The sequence below is a fragment of the Cygnus atratus genome, chromosome Z (genome assembly GCF_013377495.2).
Source record: "Cygnus atratus isolate AKBS03 ecotype Queensland, Australia chromosome Z, CAtr_DNAZoo_HiC_assembly, whole genome shotgun sequence".
Lineage (NCBI taxonomy): Eukaryota > Metazoa > Chordata > Aves > Anseriformes > Anatidae > Cygnus > Cygnus atratus.
The window spans coordinates 51,980,641-51,989,333 of NC_066396.1; the positions used below are offsets into that span (position 1 = coordinate 51,980,641).

The 8,693-nt window shown below is 39.6% G+C and overlaps 1 long non-coding RNA gene across 1 annotated transcript; it reads right to left on the reverse strand.

Annotated features, from left to right (window-relative positions):
- Window positions 1–339: 339 nt before the first annotated feature.
- Window positions 340–8,114, reverse strand: LOC118260093 (uncharacterized). The gene is made up of 5 exons (XR_004782166.2): window positions 8,056–8,114; window positions 4,730–4,828; window positions 2,182–2,283; window positions 1,507–1,587; window positions 340–1,314 (listed from the first exon to the last, which is right to left on the reverse strand). It is a non-coding gene; the product is annotated as an uncharacterized LOC118260093 (long non-coding RNA).
- Window positions 8,115–8,693: the final 579 nt, after the last annotated feature.

The following is an 8,693-nucleotide window of genomic DNA, read 5'->3' on the forward strand; positions in this document are numbered from 1 at the left end:
TATACATGCAAATAATTGTCAGAACAAAATCTCAGAAGAATTCAGCCAGCAACACAATATTCCTCCCTTAGCTGTTTCGTGGATACTACTTTGATGAGAAAATTATGGCCAACAGTCATTGCTACTCTTGAAAAAGCATTTCTTTCACACATGAATTCATAATGTTAAAATGAGATTTTTTTTTGTTATTTCACACTTTTATTAAGTTATTTGAGAGTTAACAAAAGTAATTATCAGTACTATTTGATGAGTAACTGGGATAAAAATTTATGCTCTTTAATGAGAGAAGAAGAATTGTACATGTTCACCGAGAAACTGTTTCTATACATTTTAAGAAATGTCCCAATGATTGCAAAATGAATAAGTCATGGTAGTGTTTCCAGAACTGAAAAAGTGAAGAGACTGGTAACAGTAGGAAAAGAGAAAAAGAGTTTTCTCAAAAACATCAACTAGCTCTGCTTTAAAAGAAAAAATATATATACAAAAAAAAAAAAAACAGCTGTGAAGGTGAGAAATTATTTATGGGATGCATGTTCACAAGCTTTTAATTAAAGGGGCTAGAGTCCAGTACACTAAGAGGGTAATCTAAGAGTGAAAAACAGTAATAAGCCTAATTCAACCTCACTTATTTGGGAGACTGGAGTATGAACAATGGGAGTGCCAAGGAGAACTGTACTATAACCAGAATTATGGCCATATTATCAGTAATATGCCTATTGGTATTGGACAGAGGATACACATCAGGATACAAAAACACCATTTTTTTCTCTACCTTATTCATTGCCAACACTGTAGTCCTGATGTGGCCCAAATATTGTCTTCTGAAATGCTTCTTCTAGCAGGATCAGGCTCAACAATGTGTTAGTAATGTGGTGAACCTGGTATTTAGCAGATTCAGCAGCTTCAAATAGAAAAGGACGTTGCATCTTCCTGAGCTGAGTAAAGAGAAGCTCAGAGTTCCTACCTGCTTGCACAGAGCAGGGGAGCGAAGCGGTCCCAGTGGCTAGGTCAGTAGGAGAAGGAAAAACAAATGGTATCCTTCAGGCCTCCAGTATTTGTTAGCTGTATCCAAAGCACATCAGTTCTGCTGGCTGCAATTAAAGAGGATGTTGGCTGGTCCCTGATCTGGGCATGTTTTCTTCAGTTCTTATGCCAAGCAAAACAAAAAAATTACCAATCTCAACTGAGTGCCTAAGAATTTTATTTGAATAAATGCCGAAAAGCTTGACCAACAAGAGGCGAGTTTACAGGCGGAAAACAACTGCAGATCCAGCACAGAGGACACAAGACCATCAGGAAGATAATTCTTTTCCCCTAAAAGAAAAAAATATATATAGGAAATACAGTACGGAAAGTCCTAGTTAGTTCAATTAATTATCCACTGGCCATTTACTTAAGGGACACAGTTACAAATATATCCTCATCACAATGACAGGAAATCTATCTGAAAAGTCTGCAAAAAGGCTATTAATGAAGAGAGTTTCTAATGCCTATAAGCTGAAATACCTTTTTGCTCCTTTCACCAGTAGTTCCTGTGGGTCATATCTGGGGTCAGCAGTGGTGTGCAGAGTAAAGACTCTGCCAATGCTGGAGAAGAAGAAAAAAAAAAAAAGAAGAAGAAGAAGAAGAAGAAAAAAAAGTACTTCAGTATTGTCAATCTTTTATCCTTGAACGGTACACTAGAGGCTGACATTTAATACCCTAAGGATATAGATGTTTGAAAGCTGGTTATTGTAACAAAGGAAACCATCCAAACTCTGCAAGACCGAATGGATCAGATAAAGCTGACACTGAGATAAATCTGTTTTACATCCATTCTTGCAGAAGTTTTGCTAATCTATGTAGTTATAGCTTTCCGGGAGCAAAAGGAGAGGGAGGGAAAAAGGAACCCTGCATTACAACAAGTCAACATCTTGCCCCTATTTGTTATCTCCAGAGTATAACAGGAGGGACAGAGAACATTTTTCTCCTGGATCTTGGGTGAACTCTATTAAATAGAGAAGCTGAAGAAAAAAATTTAGAAACGGACATGGAGAGTGAAAGAGGGCGTGAGGACAAACATGCATGTTATTTCTGGTTGAACTTCCACGTTAACATAGATTCTGTTTGTTTGTTTAATATATAAATTTAGATCCTTCATAGACACAGACTCTTCTTCCAGTCAGAAACTTTAGCACCTACTCTTCATTATCCAGTATTTATACCGCCAGATTGGACTTTCATATGGAAGCCTGGAGCAATGCTGGTACAGATGGCAAGATGACTCTCATGAGATTGATGACTCTAAAGAAATATACAGTATTAAGTCAGAAGGTGCAAATGTTAACATTCCAGTGTAGAAAAGAAATATTCCTTGCATACACTTCCCAGGTTTGTTTTCTCATGCGTTACAAAGAGAAAGAAAAAGCCCTCGACACACCTCGTAGCTGGCAAACGAATGATAAATTTACTTTAGTTTCTTTTGTATGTCAACTGTTCATGCCTCAGGTACTTAACCTTTACTTTAAAAACATGGTTCAAATCCTAGCCTTGAAGGTGGGTGGGAAGGGGGGGGATGGTATTCCTGTAAATGTTTCATTTAACAAAGGCAGTACTATAAGAAGGTTCAGTGGTGAGACTCTGAATGGTATTTATTGTTTCAGATTTCAGGGCTTCCATACATCTGCTGCCTGTCAAAGGCAGATACCACATTCATAAAACAAGTGCCCTGTCTGGAAAAAAAAAAAAAAAAGAGAGAGAGAGAGAGAGAAAAAAGGACTCTCTTCTCTGTGGTTCAGCCTCCAGGATTATGCAAGATGGAAAGCTGCAGGAAGTGAAAGTTCTCCTTTGCTGTAAAGATGATCAACAACAACAACAAAATCTTTTATTATAAGATGGAATGGAAATTTGACTTTCCATTTTTATATTTTGAGGCCCTGACTCAGCAAACCACTTTAAAAACCAGCCTTATTCAGAAAAATAAAAAAAAAATAAAAAATAAAAAAAGCTCTTAAACAAGTTCTTATACCTCTCCATACTCAGCAAAGTGCTTAAGAACTTGCTTAGTTGAAGTAGAGCACTAAAGAACCATTTATATTTACACGAACTAAGCGGCTCATTTTACCAGGCCCATTACATGATTTCTGACTTTATTAGGTCTGGAATGTATATTTCACCCATGGTGAGAAACATGCTCATTCATTTCTTATGATATCATAGTCTTCTCCATGGTAATCTGGTGCTATGTGAGGAAAAACAATAGAAGAGAAAACTTTTCATGCCGAGATGAAGACGGATAAGGAATTATGTTCAGCCGGGTGGGAGAATATATAAGAAGAACAAAAAACACAGAGCCCCTGATTCTGAGGATCTGATTTATTTAGTATCTGGCATTGGCCATAAAGTGTGGGCAATGAAAAGAGGAGCTGACCTCAATGCCTCCTGAGCAGCAATCAGAAATTCATTTCAGTGTGTGAGCATTTAATTAGCTTCACTGAGTTTACAAGACCTTCAGTCATTTTAAGATACTCCAGGCAACTACCCCACACATAACATTACTCTGAATCTGGAATGCCAGCCACTTAGGAAGAATGTCTGGAGAGTTTTAATTGAAGGGGACTCCTTTGTTTTTATACCCATTTGATGTACCATTACCATTTCCTTCACCACAAATTTACACCAAGGGACGCAACTAGTCCAAACAATTGGTTTAATCAGTAAATTACAGCAAACCTTCAAGAAAGTTTAAGGTTGTTCTGTGTCTAGGAAAAGTCAAATAGCACCATTAAATTTTTAGAGCTAATCTAATCATTATACAGTGCAGTCACTGCACCACGTTAAGCATCTGGGGAGAGTCATCACCATCCCCTTTTTCGAGAGGACCTGAAATATATTTGCTGCATGCATCTATTGCATGTATGCAATAAATATATATGGAGTGGGATTAAATAGCAGGAGGCAATTATTAATTTTATCATGGCTTCACAAGGTCTGTATATCAAGCTCCTCTCCCTGGCAAGGATGAGGAATTGCTAAATACAGTTGATTTCTGGGTTGATCTTATTTATATACTGGACACTAATCCCCTTCATGTATCTCATGTGCTTCTTTCTTCTCAGAGATACTGTCCCTCAGTGACCTCCTCCTAGCGTTTTGTTAAATGCCTTCAGCCTCAGTAAATTACAGCACTTTAAAAACATTGAGTTTAGCATACAAAAAGAGAGAGAGTTTCTGTACACTGCCATGGGATAAGGTGCAGCGAAAATCCCATACAAGCTGAACTGTACTTCCTAATCAAATGGGTGTAACAGATGGCTGCTAGAGCAAGCCATCACAATGGAAATATCTGCAGTTCTCATGGTAACGGAATCTGCCAGGTCTGAGGGATTTGCTGTTTTCCAGGACATCTGAGCTGCAATCTCTTTCGAGCTGTCTAGCAGTCTCAGTCTCGCTCTCTCTCACTCTCTCAGCATGATGGAGATAGAGTTGAAAGGTGGAGCCTGATTTTGCATTCCAGCTGTGATTAAAGACATGCACACACAGACACACACACGCACACACACATACACAGGATCAATAGCACTGCATATTCATTATGCTATCTAGAACCTTATTAACCGGTCAGGCAGAACAGCAAGGAAATTTTAATATGCCTTCTTCTTTACAGAGGAAAAGAAAGAACTATAATGGGAGAGAGGGGGGAGAGAGGAAGATAGCATGTATATGGGGAATTAAGATGCATGAGACGTACCTTTTAATAAAGATATGGAGCAATGTTAAAACTAGCAGTTGTTTCCATTTCATGGCAGTATGTCAAGATGACTTAACGTAGCAGGACAAAACATCTGGCCTGAAAAAAAATAATATCATGATGTCAAATTTCCAAAACATAATGTAGAATCTACTGAAGAAGGAAAAGGAGAAGAAAAAATAGCACAACTGTGTACCTTAATACTAAGTGAAAGCATGTGACAGACATCCTGGTACCATGTAATTAGAAAGGTGATCCTTCTCGTAAGGTGTAGGATAGCATAAAGACAATGAGCTTTAATTATACATCTAAAGGACTGGGTTTAAACCCATAGGGCTCTGTTAAAAGGTTCTTATATTTCTGCATGCAGTTCAGAATCATCAGCAGGAAGAAAATAATCATTCATGTGACTGTTTTATTAAAGTCTTTTCCTTCAAATCCCTATCAATTTAAAGAAATGAGAAGTGTACTGCCTTCTGTGCTATACTACCTGCTAGAAAGCACACAGAGGGTTGATTCACAGCTGCCTGTTCTCTTGGGTATTTGAGCCTGAAGATCAGACAACATGTAAGAATTCAGCCGTGGCTCAAAATGGAAACAAAGAGGACCATTCTTAAGCAATGTGAAATGAAAAACTACAGGCTGTAGACCGTAGCCCTTAGCATGCTGATCCACCACATTGTCCTTGAGGGCACTACAGTTAAATACATATGACAGTCAAAGAGATGGGAAGAATGCTTTCCAGAATAAAATGACGGGATCTCCTTTTTTTTTTTTTTCGTGATGTAGAATAAGCCAGGCAATGTAAGCTTCTAAAGTACCCACTCGAGAACTGGGTATTGTAAGATGGTATTGTCTACCTATCATGCAGCATTGAAGAACATTTTATGTGACCTTTTCTAAAGCCTGAACTGCTTTTACCACAACTCTATTCCACTGTAGCAATGATTTCTGGACAAGAAATTTAATTCTTAAGTTGTGTTGGTTGGTTTCAAATATATAGATATATAGAGTTCACTTACAACAGTGCTGCATTGCACCTTAAGGGACCTTCAAACATGTTAACTAGTTAGAAATAACTGGTGTTGCCAAGAGAAGATGTCTGCAACAGCAGCAAAACAGTGATAATAGTTTGCATTTATATTAAGTCTTAAGCACCAAAACACTCAAAATTTGAGGGACACAGTCAGCCACCTCTGCTCACAGTACACAATGCCTCAATTCACCAGCAGTTCCTCAGAGTTCCATAGAGCTTCTCCTGTTGCAAGGTGCAGAGTTACTTAGCATGAGTAAGCAGTGCCCAAATACATCTCTACTTCCTGCCACCCTTCTGCAAACTGAACAGTACTCTTACTCCTTCATCTGACTAGGACAGGCAGACATCTCTGGAGTGAACTTGGACTGATGTTCAGAAGAATGCCACATTCAACTTAATGAGGAGAAGGCTGGAGGTGTTTTGTTAAAATGCAACAGCCATTCACAATGGGAAAAGTGGTGCATGGTTTTAGCTTTTAACAGAGAAAAAGCAGTTCAGAGTGGGATTGAGGGCATAACAGAAGAACATGAAGAGGTAGCTCTGTTCATCATCGCCTTATCTGGGGCACTCTGTGCTGGTATTTCCCCATAAAGCCAACTGAGATTGCTAATGCCATGGGCACACATTCCATTTCTTTATTTTGCACTCAGCACTATCTAGGCAACCATTCTGCAAACGCAAACATTGACAAGATTCCTCAAAAATTCTCAACTTGGAACATATCCAAGGTTAACACTGTGATTTCTGTAGCAACCATCCCCATCCCAGCTTCTGCAATGACACAAGCAATCAAGAACCTCTTTTATGCATTCTTACATGATAAAGAAATTCTTCAAGTAACTAGCTGTTCAGCATTGCACCACTGCTTGTATTGATTAAGAGATTGGCCTGCCCTTTGCTGAACAGTTTGATGCAAGTTTTAACTCAAGACTAGATCCATCTGAAAGATGAAACAACTGCTGTGCAGCATGATCAATGGTGCCTGTAGCCATGGAGCTTAACAGACTGAATTCACTCATTCCTGGGGTCTATTAGCTGTTCATCAAACAGCTAATCTTAGTACACACAGAACACAAGAGTATCTGCAAAGACCTCTTCTCTCTAGACACCATTCACCCATATTCAGAACCACAGGGTTTGTAAGTCACGCCATGCCCCATGTCTGCTCATCCTGCTTTGCAGTCCAAGTCCCTAAGTGCTACCATTCTACCACACCATGCAGTCTACTCATTCCTGCCGTGTTTCTTCCATATGACAGCATTCTTTAGCAGAGATCAGGACAGCAAGAAAATATCCCTGACTGTCTAAAAGGCTTTAATTTCCCCAGTCAGAGCCCAAGTTTTCAATATTATCAATCTGTTACAGATTTCCCAGATATCTGAGAGGCCATAACAGGTTCTTCTGTACCCAGCCTTAACTATGTTTTCCTAAAACATTGTCCAAATTAAGTCCAGACATGTTTTTTCAGTTGAGCCAATTCTAGCATGTATTTCTGATTCAGGAGAAAGAGCAAGTCCAAGCAGACCTCACAGTATGGAGTCAAGCTTGAGCTGTCCTCAGTCACACTCTGTGGTGGTCCTTGTTCATCCCCCAGGTAGACCAGAGGACTGTCTTTCCACTTTAGAGTGTGTTTATGAGGGTACCTCTTAAAAGCTGAAGTTCTGAGAAGCCCTGCAGTGGGTACACAGTTTCTGTCAGTCCAAGACTGCTTGTGATCCCCAGCTGATTCCAGCCCAGAAAGAAAAATCATCAGAACTTTGAATTAGTCGAGTGGTGTGAGCTGGTATCATAAAACTCTGAAATAGACCCTCATGCTATTTCAGTTGTAATTGGGCTCTTTGCTGCCTGGTTAGCAGACACTTTTCAATCAATTGCTGCATTTGTGCTGACAACACTGGATTTCAAGAGTTCTTCTTGTCGTTTCTGTGACCTCCATCTTCCATTATTCTTGCTTTCTGGACAGGAGCTAAGGGACCTTATCTCTAACACTCACAGCCATGAAGCTGGGAAGGAATCTTCCCTTACCCAACAGTCTCAGATTCCCAGCTGCTACAGGGAGTATATTATGAACCTGCCACTGCACATCAGCAGAAGATCTGACCTGTAGTACTTACATGCCAATGGATTCCTGGGATTTGGCATTTTAATGATAACAAAAAAATACCTAAACGTCCCCTTTCACCTAAAGTCGGTCCTTCCTAGCAATTTCCTGCAGAGACCCTAGACCCCGAATTCCTCAGCTCAGTGAGCCTTTCCCATCCCCTGCAGGGACTTAACACACTCCACATACCACAGCAAATCTGCTCCAGTCAATCAGCTCCTGCAGCTCCCTGCAGGCTTCCAACACCTGCTAACAGGAGGGGACAACAGAAGAGCCCTGCCCCACCCCTTCATACATAGTATTGCCTTATTCTTCAAAAATACTGCTCAGAGCATGACGGTCTATTACAGGATGCTCCTATAAATACACTGCACTTTCAGAGGGAGGAAACAAGCATGCTGTAGTAAATATTTTAGCAATGAAGTGGCATGGGGTTCTTAATGCTTGTCATTTTTCAATATAAGAAGCGCTCCATCAGAAGGTGCTCTGTACTCGAGGGGGAGAATGTGAATTCTAACAGTAACAGGACAGCCAGCAGCCAACACCTTATCAGTATTAGCTTTCCTTGAAAACATGCTTGGTTCTTCCTCCACTCCACTGGCTAATGTTCAGGAAGCGGTTGGTTTAATAAGAAGGTTCATAATGTCAAGTTACAGACACCATGAGAGGGAAAGCTGGGGAAGCATAATTGGCAAATCAACAAATTATATATATATATACACAAATATATATATATAATATATATATATATTATCTATGATACATATATATATTTGTACGTTCTCTATGTGTTAAGCTATGTGATGGTGAAGGAGTGGTTGAGAGGA